The following is a 16,136-nucleotide window of genomic DNA, read 5'->3' on the forward strand; positions in this document are numbered from 1 at the left end:
ACAGCCTGCACTGGGGTGACTGTCAGCCCCAAGGTCCCTGTCCCACAAAGGAGAAAGGTGCTATGAAGCACTAGATAGCCTACATTTGGGTTCACTTATAACACACTTAGTGTCCAAGTAAGAACTGGGTCAAGCTGTGACAAGAAATCATTCTCCAGAATACCAGGTTAGATACGCACTGCCCAAATCCTGCATCCCCTGGACAAAGCGTATATGCCCTTTAAATTCCTGTTTTCTTGTTCTTCCACTTCATAAATGCTGTTCACCTTCTACCAGAATCATCTGGTAACTTAACATCCATGAGATATGATGTTCCTCATTCATCTCCCACATACCTCCCCTTTTTGAAGAGTATAAAGTACCATTAAAGCACCTTTCACAAAATGTTTTGGCAGCGCGTAACCCTCCACCCCCAAACACCTTTTGCTTTCAGAAACTGTATCTGAGTTGGACACTGGCATCTATAAAAAGCACTCTCTTGAGTGCCATCTGTCAAAGAGTCTTCAGTGAGGCTGTAAAACAAGGGCACTGACAAACACATGCCAAAACACAATGCACGTCAGTTTGAGCATTTACAAAAAATATTCCAGGTTATATAAGCAGGGCAGCAGTCCTATATGGTTCCTCAGCCTCCTTTACGTCAGCTTCCTATCAGAGTTGGCATTCGATGTTGGCTTTGCGCCTTTTTCCATCAGTCAGCCTTGACAAAGGGGATATCATCTGCCCCTTTGCCAGTTTTAACACCAACGTCAAGATGCTGAGCAGCCACAGCAAGTGCAAACCCTGTGGTGTGATGTAGTTTGAGGTAAGTAGAGACGATGTTTTCCAGGAAAAACATATCCAAAGCAGACGTAAGCCCACTGAACCTAAATCATGAGCCTACAGATTAGGTGGTAGGAAAATGGCCTGATAATTAGGATGCTGGATGCTCACCCCAGCTCTGCTACTAACATGCTGTATGACCTTGAGCTATTTCTCTCTCTGCTCACCTCCATCCTGTTGTTCATCTTAGCTATTCCAGTTAGAAACGTAACGCTTTCTCCAGATACCTTATTTGACAAATCCTGCTTCCATTCCCTGCATTTTTTACATGGTATGATCGCCTCCAGTGACTTGGCACATTCCTGCATGGCAAATTTATGTAAGACAAGTCCACATCATGCAAATGTGCATAGCTTGCTGGTGGTGGCTGGCTCCTGGAAAGGGAGTTGTGTTCTTCCTTGGCAGCAGCAGCAGCAGCGGTTCCTGACTCTGTGCTGGCCAACAGGCAGGTGCAGAAGGATGCATCTGGGTGTCTGACAGCTGCCAAAATATCTGCTTCCCACCTCTTACAGGATAAAGACAGCAGGCTGGATTTTGTTGCATGTACCACTTTGACGTAGCTGCAGTATCCAGCCTGGGGACACGCGCTACGGCTGACTGGACCAGTACGTGTTTGTAAAACAGTCCACTGCTGTGGAGGAAGACCTGCCGTGTTTCCAAAGCAGTCTGTCCCTGTACCACCTCATTGGACTTGTGAGCCCAGAGCGAACTCATCCAGTGCTAGCCCAGGAGCGCAGGCATCACCTGGCCCTGTGTGGTGCAGCGATAGTCCCATGTTCAACTGTGGAACCCTGAAAAAGACAATCCTCAAAAAGATCCGGCAAGTGTTGGGGAAGGAGGGGAAGGCACAGGGGAAGGCTACTGTAATCTCGGCAGCAGAGCAGCATGAGGAGAGGCGGTACTGAAATGGCAGCTAGTGACAGCAGGCAGTCAAGTGACTGAACTAATCAGCAAATTCGACTAATGATCTCAAATGCCAAATCCACTTTCAAAAATCCCATTGGGAAAGCTCTTAAAAATAACATTCTTGCTGAAGACAGTGAGGAAGACAGGTGTCTATTTCCCTGTCTTTTCTGACTGCAAAGAATTAATGGTTTCATTTTTATTCATATTCTTAATACTGAATAGGCAAGGAAGGAGTCATGAAGCAGAGCAACTGTGAAAACTGCCTCTGCAGAAACACTGATTACCCATACCATTTTCTCCACTGGTTTCATACAGAGCCATCACTGGGAAAAGAGACAAAACACTAGGTTGGCACCTGCAGGTCCCAAGACCTTTCCTCGGTGAAACTAATAATGTTAGTGAGAGGATATGATATATAATGACATGTCTCTGGCTGTCACTACATCCAGCAGTTGAGGTCTAGGAGTAGAGAGAAGGGATGAAGATAACTCATGAAGAGCAAAGAAGACAAAACACTTGAGTTTTAATCTGAGATTTTAGGCCATATGGTATAAAATCAACTATACAAAACAGAATGGACAAGTAATTATAGTACATTCTTCCACTGTATTATTTTGCTTTTATTTCAGAATTTCTCTTTCCTAAAACAGAACTTCAAAAAACCCAATACTTTAGATATTTGAGGATTTACAGCTTCTCTCATCTCCTGTTTTGTTTAAAGCCTTTTCATAAAAGCATCAACAATAAAGAGACAAAAAAAAAAGGAGATGAACTGGGAATTCAACCACTAGTCCCAAAATAGAAAAGGAAGAGATGGTAGTCTTGTTTCCTGGTACGAAAGCTCCCAGGAGGGAAGGTGACAGGCTTAAAAAAGAAAAAACCTCTTCCTTCCACGACATTTTTCAGATTTTCCCTGATTTTTTTCAGACCGAAATATCATCAACATCAAATCATTCTCCCCAACACTTTTGCATTAACCCAGCATTTTCTAGTGGAAAAACTTGTGTCAAAATGTCATGACCAACTCTATTCAGCAACTTCTGTTGCCGTGGAAATCTTCTCAAGGTTACAAACAGGGTACTACAAATAACATTTTCTGAGCCAAGCTGCTCCTTGCTTACCCAGCAAAGGAGCTGGTCAAATCACGGCTCCCAAGAGCATTCACCTGCGAGGAGGGAGGGGCAGGCCAGCCTGAAGCAGAGATTACAACATTTTCCAGGCAGGCTGAGTCATTTTGTGAGATACCCAGCCTACTTACAAACAGTTATTCCTGACTTTATTTTTTAATTTATCTTCCTTTTCTAGATAAACGTATCGGGGAATCTCTAGGCCCTGAGTAAATGTTTAATAAAGTTTTTCTCTAAAGGTAACATGCCAAACTCCCCACTCCTACATCTGCATTTTAAGGTATGTGTTTACATTTCTCCCCTGGAAAAAAATAATCCCGCCTTTTTATGCCTTCGGTTTATATGGCCTCTATCTTCGTCTATTCTTCGAGAGCAGGGAATGGTAGACAGCAGATAGCTGTTGGTATCAGGCAGTGCTGGGTGAGAACCAGGCTCCAAGGACAGCTATTAAACCCTTCCTGTTAGCAGTGCTTCCAGTCTGAACCTTCAAAGTACAGATCATGCCTGTCTAGACATAGATATTAAGTTTTTCAAAAAATGACATGGTCTTGCCTGCGTTTGTACAGACGGATGTACACACCTCTTTACTCAAATGGGCTACATCACCCCTGACCTGATAAAACCAATGATGTAGGGTGTTTTCAGCAGTATCCCTTAGAGGAGTTACTCTGGGACATGTCTGTTCAACAGCAGGGAGCACACTCTAATACAAGACAGACCCACCTTCTGCTTTCATTCATTAATAAGAGGCTTTCCCACAGCTGCCTTTTTGAATCCAGAGATCCCTTGTTCTACATCATTCCTCAAAGCATAGTTTTCATGAAGCTTCTTGATTATCAGCTCCAAAACTAGTTCCTTTCCACCTATCCAAGAATCATCCTCAGTACTCCTTGCCCCAAGTTCACCTGATCCCACTCTTTCTGGTCTACAAATCTTCAACAGTATGGTAAATTCTCCCCTAAGGCAACAGGTGATGGACCCAGAAGTGCCATGGCCATGGGACATTAGGCACTCACCCAGTATAAATTCGCTCTGCTGGTTCAAACGTAATAAAGCATTTCTGATGGATTAATTTTGCACTGCCAGGTTCTATGCCAGATCAATCATTGCCCATCTTTGCATGGGCACTGTAAAGCCTGAATAAACACACAAAGCCAATATCCACACCAGAATGCGTTCAACAGAAATGTAGTCGTGTGTCTGTCTGTCATCTGGCTCAGGTTTGTACCGCTGTGTGAGCCAGAAGGGGGTATGTCGGGCAGGAACAGTCATGGCACCAAGGCCTGGGGGAATTCACAGTCCATAGAGAAGTGGGGGATTCTCCCCTGGATTATGAGATTATGATTGGATCTGTGGAAACTGCCATTTGGTGGGGCAACTTCTGCTTTTCTAGCCAGCACCACCTTTGGTTTGCTCTCCTCCCAAGGGTGCGGGAGAGGGCCCACACCCCAGCAATGCAGGCTAACTGGTTGTACCTTGAAGGTTTGGCTTCAGGCCTCTGAAGTAGGGCAGTTTCATCACCCTAATGAGGGGTGGACTGGACCACTCCTTGGTGACAGTATCTGAACTCTTCAGAGCAGCCTATTCACAATGATTAACAGAGTCTGTCATTCCACTTGCAAAGCTATTGATGATAGGTTATCGCTCCTCAAACATGTCTTTAGGGTTGGAGAATTTTTAGCTACCTGTGGTTTTATAGCTTCCCCAACCTTTGGCCATGCTACGCTTAAGCAATTCAATAAAAATGACTGCTTCAGCAACAACTGAAGATAGGAAGTAGGGAATAATCACTGTGCTTTCAAGACCTAAGTGGTCAATAGTGGAATAAAATACTTTAATCTGCTCAGAGTGAACCTAGAATGCTCTCACAGTGGCCTTACTGAAAAAAAAAAAAAAAGGTTAAATAGTAGTTGTGCAGGTCTCAGGTCCCTTTTAAGTAAGGCCAAGGAGTCAGTAAGGAGGCAAGAAAAAGGCTTTGCTCTTCCTAGGGAAGATGGGAAATCTGAGACCATAGTTCCACAGTAACAAATTTTTGGCAGAAACATCCCGTCCTGGAGCTCCACCTCCCATTGGCCAAGCAGGTCCTTCACAGCTGCACGGTGAAACACCACCCCTGCACCACCACTTCTGAGACCCTGCCATGAACTCCACCAAGGAGCCAATCCAAGTTAACAACAAAACAAAGGTTATTTTTTAACATGGATTAGTTCCTTGATCTGGTTCATGACTTCTGTGTTGGCTGACCAAGGGGCTAGTTCCTTGCAGTGCAAGGGAAGGAAAGAGTATGTGGAGGTACTAGGAGAAGGAAGCAGGAACCCATTTATCTGGCGCTGCCACCAGGTGCCTCATATTGTGGAACCACAGCCTGAGGTCCTAACCTCTAAGAGGTCTAACCTCTTGAAAAAAACAGTCTAGCCAACCTCTAAGAAAAAAATCAAGCCATCTTGTGATGTCTTGATCATAGGTTTGAATGTGGCACCTTGCTGAACTACTAAACACTGCTGTGTACATGTTGCCTGGTAGAGAATCCTTCAATTTGTAATGATTTTGGCAACTGTGTCTTGATTAAGACTCTTCCTTTGAAAAAAAAAAAAATTAAAAAGAGCTCTCTCCCCTCTATATTACAAATACTTATGATGACATAAGAAATGCCAAGGAAATTATGAGGAGAAATCAACAGATACTTAGGAGAAGCTTGGAAACAGTGGAAAAAGGGACCATGAAAATACCTAAGTAAGTTTGTTTCAATAAGTAACAATAACAAAAAGTCATAAAGCAACTAGTTGTTCTTCTAGGAAACCAGCATAGTGACCAACATGCTCTTCAACCATAATATGATCTAGGAAAAACAAATCGGTAAACTGCATGTATAGTCCTTTCTTAAGTCACCAAACTACTGGGCAGTAGTTTATCACCATTCAACATCGTTGCCTAAAGCTTTAATTCAGCTGTATGATCATTATAAAAAAGCACTGTGAACTGTAACTGCTGTACTCAGCAGATGATAACCTCGGCTGTGGGATTTTCTAACCCCAAATTAGGTCACGTGACTAAGGTTGAGGAAAAGAGAAGATTTTTACCAGCCTCTCTCTGTCACATCTTTATTGAAGAAATAAATCTCCCTTTAGTTGTGTGCACCTGTACTCAAAAAGGGAGCCAATAAAAATCAGGAAATCAATCTTCAGTGTTTCCCAATAAAGAGTATCTGCTTGTTCAGATCTGTCAGGTTTTGTAGGCCATTAAAAAATAATCAGTGAGATGAAAGCGTAAAAGAAAGAGCTTGGTCCTTAACATGTCCTGTGCATTAAACTCTTTTTGAATGTTCCTGCTTGAACTCCATTCTGGAATAGCCTCATTAGTACAGTTTATGAGTCATTAATTCACCTTGTCAATATTATCAGAAGTTCTCTTCTATAGCTTGCCAACTATTCCCTGTTCAGAGAAAGGAGAAACATGGCACAGTTATAATAAACCAATTCAGGGATGTGAGTTGCATTCATACGTACGCTGACAATTGCTCTGTGGTTTGCCCTGCAAGCTCTCCTATCAGTTGCCCTTACCCTGTTTCTGAGATCTGGAAATTCTTGTGCCCACACAGGACTCTTCAGATGGAAGACTGAGTCTTGTGGGCAGGCTAGTGTAAAATGCATGAATGGTCCTTGAATCAAGGATGAGAAAGAGCCTCCCCAGCAGGGAGTTGTCCCCAGCCATCCACAGCCTATCTACATTCTAACTTCTATGCACCATTGGTCATCTACCCCATTTTTAAAGGGTGCACTTAGGTGCCTAAAAAGAGGATATGGATTTTCATTTAGCCTAGGCACACTCCTACAGCCTAGTATGAGCCAGGAGAAAGATGTGGGGTTCAAACCTGCTGTGCAGTTCAACATTTCACATTTGATATTTTAGGTATCTACAGACCGCTTTGCATCTTACTCTCAAGACACCTGCCTTTCCACGGATTGCCTCAGAGCCACAGGGTCTAACAGCAGGCTGTGAATTCCACCCGGGAACCCGTGACCCTGCAAGTTAAGTGTCACTTTGACAATGCTCAAGTCCCCCTGTGGATTTAGCCATTGGCGTCTAACGAGTGCCAGAAATAAGTAACTATTACTTTCAGCTGGCAAAACTACAGTAAGAAATCCACAACTTATTTTTCTGTTAATTGTGTCAGGTAGTTTGCTGCTTACAACTACTCCCTGTGCTCCTTCTGGGCCAGACTTGTTACTTGTTCCCTCTTGATACTAAGGCATTTGCAACTCATAATCTTCAGAGTCATAAACTTCCCTAATGATTAAATTAACAGCATGAAGTTCCAACTTGTAGGACTGTCAAAACTGGACTTTGGAAAACTACCATCTTTTTTTTTTTGTCCATGGGGAAAAAAACCTGTTATAGACATCATCCCATGTGGAGCTGTTTTCTCTTTCAGTTTGCTGACCTTTTTGTCCAGCTTTGTGATTATTGGACAAAAAAAATCATTATAAAAGCAAAAACTGCCATTCAGAGAAAACTCTGAAGTATTTTGGTTAAGGATATGGATTTTCCTACTGTGTTGCCTTCCACGCTACTGCTAGACAAAAGTAAAAATCAATCTATGCAGTCCAAAAATTAAATAACCTTGCAGAAATAAAATACCTTGTTACTGTATATTTGACAAATAAAGAAAATATTTTAAGATCTACCTCTAAAGATGCATGAGAAAAATATTTAGTATGTTTTATCCATGATCAGTGAGCAAATAATTTCCTTCCATTCCAGAAGAGCACCCAGCGATAAGATAAGGAGACCAACCACACTTACCATACAAGCCTGTGTTAAGCTCTACACCTGCGTATGTTAAAGACAGCCACATGAAAGGATAAGGGCATCAACTGGCTGATGATAGAGACTTAAGCCTCCTAAATCACATAGCAAAGATAAATTGGAACTATCTGCCACCCACATCAGATGGTGAAGGAGGCAGGAACACAATGCTCTGGATACCAATTAGTGGCATAATGGAGCCAGTATCTCATGTTCTAGTGTGTCAAATTCAAGCAGTGCCAGTGAGATCAGAACAGAAGTCACAGCAAGGTCACTGCGATCTGTCAGCAGGACAGCTTCAGCCAAGTACCGCATCCTAATCCCTGTCTGCTGAGAATCTAGTGGAAGAGAAATGCCTGTAGTTAAAATGCGCCTAAAGCAGTATCCTCCAAGGGTGTCAGCCTGGAAGCAGAATAGTGCTACACAAGATAATAAAATGGAGTTGATTTTAACTGTTAAATGAGCACTTTTTGTTTTGATACAGGAATATGCTGAAGTCTGCCTATTCACAGAAACAGCTAGCCCATCAGCAGTGTGGCAGGGGCACATTACAATACAAACACCTTCAAACCACGCACCACCTCACCCACTTCCAGCTTGGAAGAGCTGCCTCTACGGAAAGGTGACTATGCCCATATGCACCCCTTTGGTAGCTCACCCTGATGAGCTAGTCAGTTCAAGATACAGCAACTGGAGCAACAAAGGGCTACACAAATGATTTATCCTCCCAGCGTCGCTCGTCAGGCAGAGAAATAATGTACCTGCTGCGCAATGCGTGAGGCACAAAGCAAAAACCCCTTGTCTTAACTTTTGCCAGTCCCAGAGGTGATTAATCAGAGCTCATCCACATGTGCTAGCCTACCCTTCTACAGTATGGTCACACTCGCAACGTTAGCATACTTCTGTCATGTTTCACGCCTGCCCTGAGGCTGTACGCAGCCACAGCAAGCAATACAGCTGCCAGAGCAAAGATAGTGAGAAATACAAGTTCTCTAACATACTCAAGAGTGCCTGGAAAGTAGGACAAAGTCATATGTTTGGGCACTGGGGTTGTTGCTTTGTATGTAGATAGAATCCTTATGTGCTTGTTACAAAAATAAACATTCTTTTTTTTCCACGTGCATTGAAAATCCTTGACGCTAAAAAAGTAGCTGCCCTAATTTGGTCAAAGTATGTGCAAATATAATAGAGAGAAGGACCCACTCCTAGGGATTAGAAGACACATTAGTCCCATCTTTGTTGTTTTTGAGGTCCACTGGCTCCTGTTGTTTGCTCATTCTGTCATTAATCTTCTGTCTGTTGAGAATTATTCTTAGAGGGACTTATCCCCAGGGAAGAAATTTGGAGTTAAATTTAACTTCTAATTATTCAAAACAGTTGTTGAAGTAAAGGAGGTGGGTAGGCCAGTTAGTAGAAGACACAATAGGAGCGGTGGTTATGCTGTGCCCTTTTCAGACTTCTGCAAGCTTCCATTCAGGTAAGGTTTCACATTGCAGCTGGCCAGATCTAAGAGCCAGACTTTGCTGCTACAAGGGGTGGGCTGCCTCCTCCGCCATTCCTTTCCATGCATTCCTGCTCCATCCTTTGCGTGGCTTGGCAGCTCAACTGAGCTGATCTGCCTCACTAAATCCTCAGAAGAATATTCACTTGTTCATGTTGAGGTAGTTTTTTAGGGGTTCAGTGAGCTGAACTGGCCCACCAAGGGCAAGAGGAGTGCCAGGAAAGGAGGGGACAATTGTGCAGCGGGTGACAGGAGGAAGAGTAGGAAGAGAGGAAGAGAGGGAGAAATGAGAGAAACTACCTTTTTCACATGACTGTGACCTTCAGATGTGCTGTGCTATGCTATGAGACCTCACCCTTAAATACTTCAATGGAAGAAAAAAACAACCCCAGTTTATTTACAATGTATGAGGTGACACCTTCCATTTGTACCACAGAAATCTTTCTCTACCTTGCTCTGAAGGAGCTCAAGTAATCAAGTGACAGTACACGGACTGCAAACTGCAGAGGCAGACAAGAAATGTTTTTCTTACAAAATAATGACTGACTGGAATTCTTAGCAAGTGACAAATTCTGTCTTATTCCTCTCCAGAAAGAAATTAAATCAGCTAGACAATAGTCTGGCATGTGATACCCTGCAGGCTGCCTAAATAGGCAAGTGGTTTGAACAGGTAGGGAAGCATGCAAACACCTGACAATTTAGATTTGATCAAGAGGTGGACACAATTTTTAAGTCTGTGTATAAATGCTACTCATTTGGAAAAAGCCAATTAAATCACCTGCTGTGAAGTGCTAGATTTCCTCATTTTTCTCCATTTGCCAGCTATTTTGAAGTGCATGAATGAAAAAGGGATCCCAGAAATTAGAAGAGGGAAGTAGCATTTACAACCCTAGCAGAGCCATTCCACCAACTTAGAGCTACAACTGTGGTCGCATGGAAAACCCACATAAAAATAAAGTCCTGCTTGCCTTTTCTGCCTCGTCATACCTGAACCAAACAGTCTGAAGAGTGTGATCAGGATGAAGGAAGACGGAAAGTGGAAAATCCATTGGCAAATGAGCAATGGTGCTATCTCCAAAGAGAAAGCTGAAGGTGAGCTTTCAAGATGAAGCACACTCCTTATGTTTCAAACTGTCCTTTGAAACAGGAATAAAGACAATTGCCTCCATCTTCCTGTCCTGAGGTACTGAGTCCTAATCTGTGCTGCTTATACTCTTTGTGTGATATACATCTTGTAAATCAAAGCTGACCTTTTGTCCAGGGCAGGGTAAGGCCACTTACGTCCTTCTTTCTTTCCCCTTGCCCCTTTGCTGGCTGACTGGTCTTTGCAGATGCCATGTTTGACACCGATACCTTTGCCCTTGCCCCGTGCTCCCAGCGGTGCCAGTGTACAGCCCATTTCATCACTGGAATTTTTACCACTGGATTTCCAGCCACTACCCCTCAGCCCCTTCATCTCTTCTCTACACTTGTCTTCAGATCCCCCAAACCTCAGGGCAAACAGCAGCAGGTTGATGTTCAGTGTTCCTCCTTCATTATTAAAGTAGTAGGTTTTGCTCTCTTCAGCTCAGACTGACACCAGGCATCTGACATGTTCCTGCAGTCAAGCAATTGGTTTAAAGAGCTTTTTGGGTTTCTGAGGGCCCACTGCTCTGCTGCTTAAAATGTGGAGATGACTGAAAATGAAGAGATTGTGGGCAGGTTGGGATAATAGATGCTAAGAAAAGGTTATATGTCTCCCATTTCAGGCCAATGATACAAAGAGAGAGCCAGCACAGGTAAGTAGTATATGGGAATGAGTGCCCAGAAAGCTTGTGGGTCGGTGTTAAAAGACTGATGACTTCTTTGGATGAGTACATACATTCAGTGAATCCACCTGGCACTACAGCTGATAAAAAGCCACCAAGATAGCTTATGACAGTCCTTTTATGTGTGGCTCTGACGGTTGCTTTAGATTCAACAATGCATCCTGTGTCGAAGGGGAAAACCCAGGTTAAATACAGAATTAGCACGTAATGAAGGTAGGACCTGATGCTAGAATATCTTCCAGTAGCTGAGTCTTTCCTCATTAGTAGGGCAGAGAAGCAGAGCAGTAATGTTCCTGTCACAGTGCAAAGACTAATTGAAAAGTGAGGCAATCAATTGTTAATTTCATAGCTTCTCTGGTTGCTATAAAAGTACAACTTTGTCATAATCTATTCATAAGAGATTTCTCATTGCGCCAGCACAGTCAACTTCTTATGCCATTGTACCTCCATATGGAATTAAAATCAGCAGCACAGGAAGTCTGAATAAGTGAGCATGAAAAAACATCAATAGCAAGGATAACGCCATAGCGTAACAAACACTTATCCACCATGAATAGCTCCCACCAGAGGAAAGATGTAATTTATAACTCTGCTTCAGTTTCAGTTATAAAGATTGACAAATGAAGAAAGACTTCCTTCATTTCTGCTGGAATCTAATTCTTGATGAAGCTATTGAATTCAAATACTTATCACTTGACAGGCTCTTCTTTAGATATACTCAGCAATTCATTTACTATTTAAAAGCTAGCTAATACTGACAAAAATAAATAAGATTTTGGTGAATAATTTAAGACTAAGAATCTCTCCTCTACATTTAGTGAGCACTATGTTCTATTGCTTATCATGGTGGACATTTATTGGATGGACAAAAATCCCAATATAGTGGGAACGTATTTCAACATAAAATGCCTACCATAAAGTTATTAATATAAACCTATTTTTGAAAGGCTAGGCAGAGGGCACAAGCAAAGCCTTCTGAAAATAATGGATGACTTCAGAGTATGAAACCAGCTCTGCACAGCTCACACCGGTATAAGGTTACACCAGATATCTGTTTTGCACAGATAGGTCTCATGATAGGTAAGAGTGTGTTACATGATGGATCCACATTGAATGGTGTCAATTTTGGCTTCTTCACGGTTACAGGAAACTGCTTAGCTGACCAGAATTATGTAGTATGTGTAAATCAATCCCTCACACAGGATATCGAAAGAAAAATGACTTTGCGGGTAGCAAGTGTAAGCACTGATTAGGGTACTAACTTGTATCCCATTGGACTGTAAACATCCCCCATGCTTCCAGCATTCACATTCTGTCATTTTAACCAACTGCATCGATAGGTAAGCAAGACAACTCCAAGACAGAGGCCAGAAGTATGCTTAAAGATGAAGAAATTTAAATCAAGGGCTGGGGACCAGGAATTCTCAGCTCTATTTCTTCTTCTACCACTGCAAGGCAAGAGGTCATATGGCAAGTCATTACCACCCCATTACCATTACCAACATGCCTCATGAAAAACAAAGATAGTTCATCCTCCTGAAAAAGAAAACAGTTGGATTATCTACTAAAGAGAAGTACTCAGAACAGTAATTAGGGAACTATTCTTTTATCTGATCTCGATTTCAGTCTACTTCTTCCATTATATGATGATGGGTCCACTACTTGCAAAGAGAATTTCACACATGTAAAGAGCCAAATATTAGAGCATAAACCTCACTTTCCAAATCATAGCCTTTTTCTTGTTCCTTTTCTTTTTTTTACCCTGTAAGATTAACAAAATCCAATCATTCTAGTGCAAGGATGAAACAGAACAGATCATGTGCTCCAGTGAATGAAACAAAGTAGAAAAAAATAGACTCACATATGACTAAGTAGAGAGAGTCAGAAGAAACACAGCAGCTATAGAAGAACATTAAAAATAGTAAAGACAAGCCCAGTGACTGAAAATGTGAGTTATGAAAGAGACTCTCAGCACGTATGAATGAATGCTTTGGCTTTCACACTGGAAAAAGAGAAATCTTTTCATTTCAAGATACAGAATTTTAAGCCAATTGTTAAAAAAAACCCAGAGTGTTTATAACAATAACTGCCCTTCTCATATGAACAAATGCATGTCTCCTTCAGTTTGCTGATCCCTTTCTTTAGTGGCAATGTCAGCTTAAACAACTCCCACCTTCTTCCCACCATCAGCAGTTTGATCCTGTTCTCTCCTTCATGAGGGCAGATGTTTGGGAGTGAACAGGTTTCAAACTGACTGTACCCCAAAGCCCCACATAAACCCTGCTTTTTTTCAGCTGGGTCAGTTCCCCAACTGCACAAACAGCAGACTGGGAGACACAGGAATTAGAATAAACTGCCTGAAAGATGGGGCTGGTGCCCAGAAGTTGCTTAGGACAGCTTAAGCAGACTTGCCACCACTTGCCTTAATTCATTGTTCAACAAACACTTTGTTTGAGCATCAGCTGGCTCTGCCTCTGAGGTAAGTAGTCTCTTACCTCATGGGTTTACCCGCTCTCTCCCATCCCATGTCTCCATTTCCTTTTGGCAGACACAGATGTTTTTTGCGGCTTTACAATAAACAGGATTGGGGAACTTACTCAGCTGAAAAATAGATTTTGTCTTTGTTTTGCTCAAATCAGTTCTCAAGGGATGCATCTTCTACCTATTTCACCCCATGTGTACAAACTTGAGGGCACGAGCCAGTGCCTGGGGACAGGGAACCACAGGACTCTCCATCTGAGACTGGCTCAGCTAGTATATGTGTCCATGGAATTACAGCCCTGTGAGCCCTAAAGCTGTCCTCCTTAGCTGTAGACATGGAGCCACTTATTTGTTGTAACTGTATAAACAGCAAGAATATAATGGGCTGAAGTAGAGACCCACAAATAAAAAAATGGCCTCTCATGTTCATTCCAGTCACTTCCAGTTAATTTGATGATTTCCTAATGTGATAGCCCAGTCCGACAATAGATATCTGTGGAACCTTATCGCTCAGAGTCATTTGTAATTAACGTCATTCCTGTCAGAAGAGACAGTCAGATAACCCAGTCAAGTCAGCTCTAGAAATGTCCATGAAGAGACACAATTTGCATGAAGCCAGAGAAGATGACCCACCACTCCTGCCTTTTTTTAATCCTTCAATCTCTCCCTCTAAAATCTGGAAAGAGAAAAAGCAAGAAAAAAATACCTAGTATGCTGATAGAGAAGACCATTCAGGAGACCTCTTTAATCAACCTGGCAAGTCACAGTCCTGAGAATTAACAAGGGCAAAGAGAATGCATTGCTGGAAAACAACATAATTCTTCAAGGCTGACAGAGGAGTCAATCCAAAAGCAAAGAGAAGAGAGACAGTAAAGTCATTCACTCATCTGGCCTAGGTAATGGGAATTTGAAAATAGGAGGGGGACAAGTTCCCATGATCTTATGAAAGAAACAGTTCACAACGTGTTGGGCAAATGGGACAAACAGCACTGCCAGTGCAAGGCCGGCACTGGACAAATAGTGCTGGCGCAGATCCTGCTGCCTGACCTAAGCCTGGTCCTGAGCCTGAAGTTTCCCACTCCGCTGCTGTGACGAGCCGTGCACCGTGTCCTTCACGGGTGCCATCGGCCCTTCCCTCCCTGCCTGCACCTGCCCTGATGTCGGCTGTAGCGCTCAGCCAGCCAGGGATTAACTCAGAACAACTGGATGAGCCACATGAAAACTCAGCAATATATTTGCAGGGCAGGACCACTATTTTCAACAGCAGCGTGGTCTTAAGCTCGCCGTGAAACCATACCTGAATCTATGGCAGAGGTCTGAACACCAAAAACAGCCTACAAGATTTTCACTAGAATTGCAACTTACTCCTCCACTGCAAGGAAATTATTTGGGATTTTAAGAAAGGCTGATTGCTTCTTTCTGTAAATATATCTAATAATGGCAGGCTTCCCCTGTCCTAAACCCTGTTGATCTGAAACTCTGGCATTTACCAAATGACTAATCGGTCAGAAGTCCCACTGGGTTAAATACATGGGCAACCTGATGGTGACTGCAGATATCAGAGTGGGGATACTTTGGAAAAGGATACGGAAAGGAAAAACAAAAATTGCTCAAGCTCTTTCAGAACGATTCAAAATGTCTTTTTCAAAATATCGGATTGAAAAAAAAAAATCAGCACTGCTGACTCTGAACACATGATTGCAGCTATTTGGCTGCTGAACTCTGGGACCCCTCTGGGTTAGCAAGGAGAGATAACAGTGAACAGGGAGCCAGGGTGCAAGTCCTACAGGACTCTACAATTTACCTACTGTCTCCAAATTTTTCACCAGAATAAAAATTGCCAGGTCACTGAATGAGGGCCAGGAGGCTTAAGCAGAGGCATATGCCTCTACCTCCTAGAACCCAAGGAAAAATAAATATTAGAGGGTGCCCCACAACAGGAAGATTTTCCTCACTTGTGCACAAGAGCAGAGGTTATCAGTCTCCCTCTGTTGTCTCATTCTTTATTTTAGCAATAAAGAAGATTACTACTGATCAGCTGTGCAAAACTTAGGCAGTTTTGCAATCTCTCCAGGCAGAAAGCCATCAAATGAGTTCTAGCACAAGCTGGTAACTGTCAACTACACCTGAACCTCTACCTTATGGGCACAGCCGCAGTACTTTCCTACACTATTTTCTCCTCTCATTTTTCACTAAAAGTTAACTACCCTTTGTGACGGAACAGCCCAAATTCTAGTGGGCAACTGACCATGGGAAAAAAAAAAAAAACAAACCAAAAAAACCTGCATCTAACACTAGCTGGTTCCCAAAACACAGTGAGAGAAGAGAGAGGTGAAAGGAAAAGATTAATTGAGTGTGATAGCAGAACCTGCCTTCAGTGACTGAGCCAAGCAGCAGGCTAAGGTCCCTGCATTCACTCACTCACAAGGCAACAGCTTGCAGATAAGATTTCAGCTTTAGCTGGCAAAAAAACCCTGATTGTTCCACTGGCTCAGGGACTGACAACAGTACCAATGACTTCACAGCAGCACTAGAAATAATATACATCTTAGATTGGGTGACCTTGCTGGACTGGATTCAAAAGCCAAGAAGTATGATACAAGCAAAGGCTCATCCTCTTCCTCTTTGCAGTGACCTGTCATGTATTTGAAGACTGTTATCATACTTCCCCTCAGTCTTCTCTTC

Source organism: Haliaeetus leucocephalus, unplaced genomic scaffold (genome assembly GCF_000737465.1).
Source record: "Haliaeetus leucocephalus isolate CR32 unplaced genomic scaffold, Haliaeetus_leucocephalus-4.0 Scaffold151, whole genome shotgun sequence".
NCBI lineage: Eukaryota > Metazoa > Chordata > Aves > Accipitriformes > Accipitridae > Haliaeetus > Haliaeetus leucocephalus.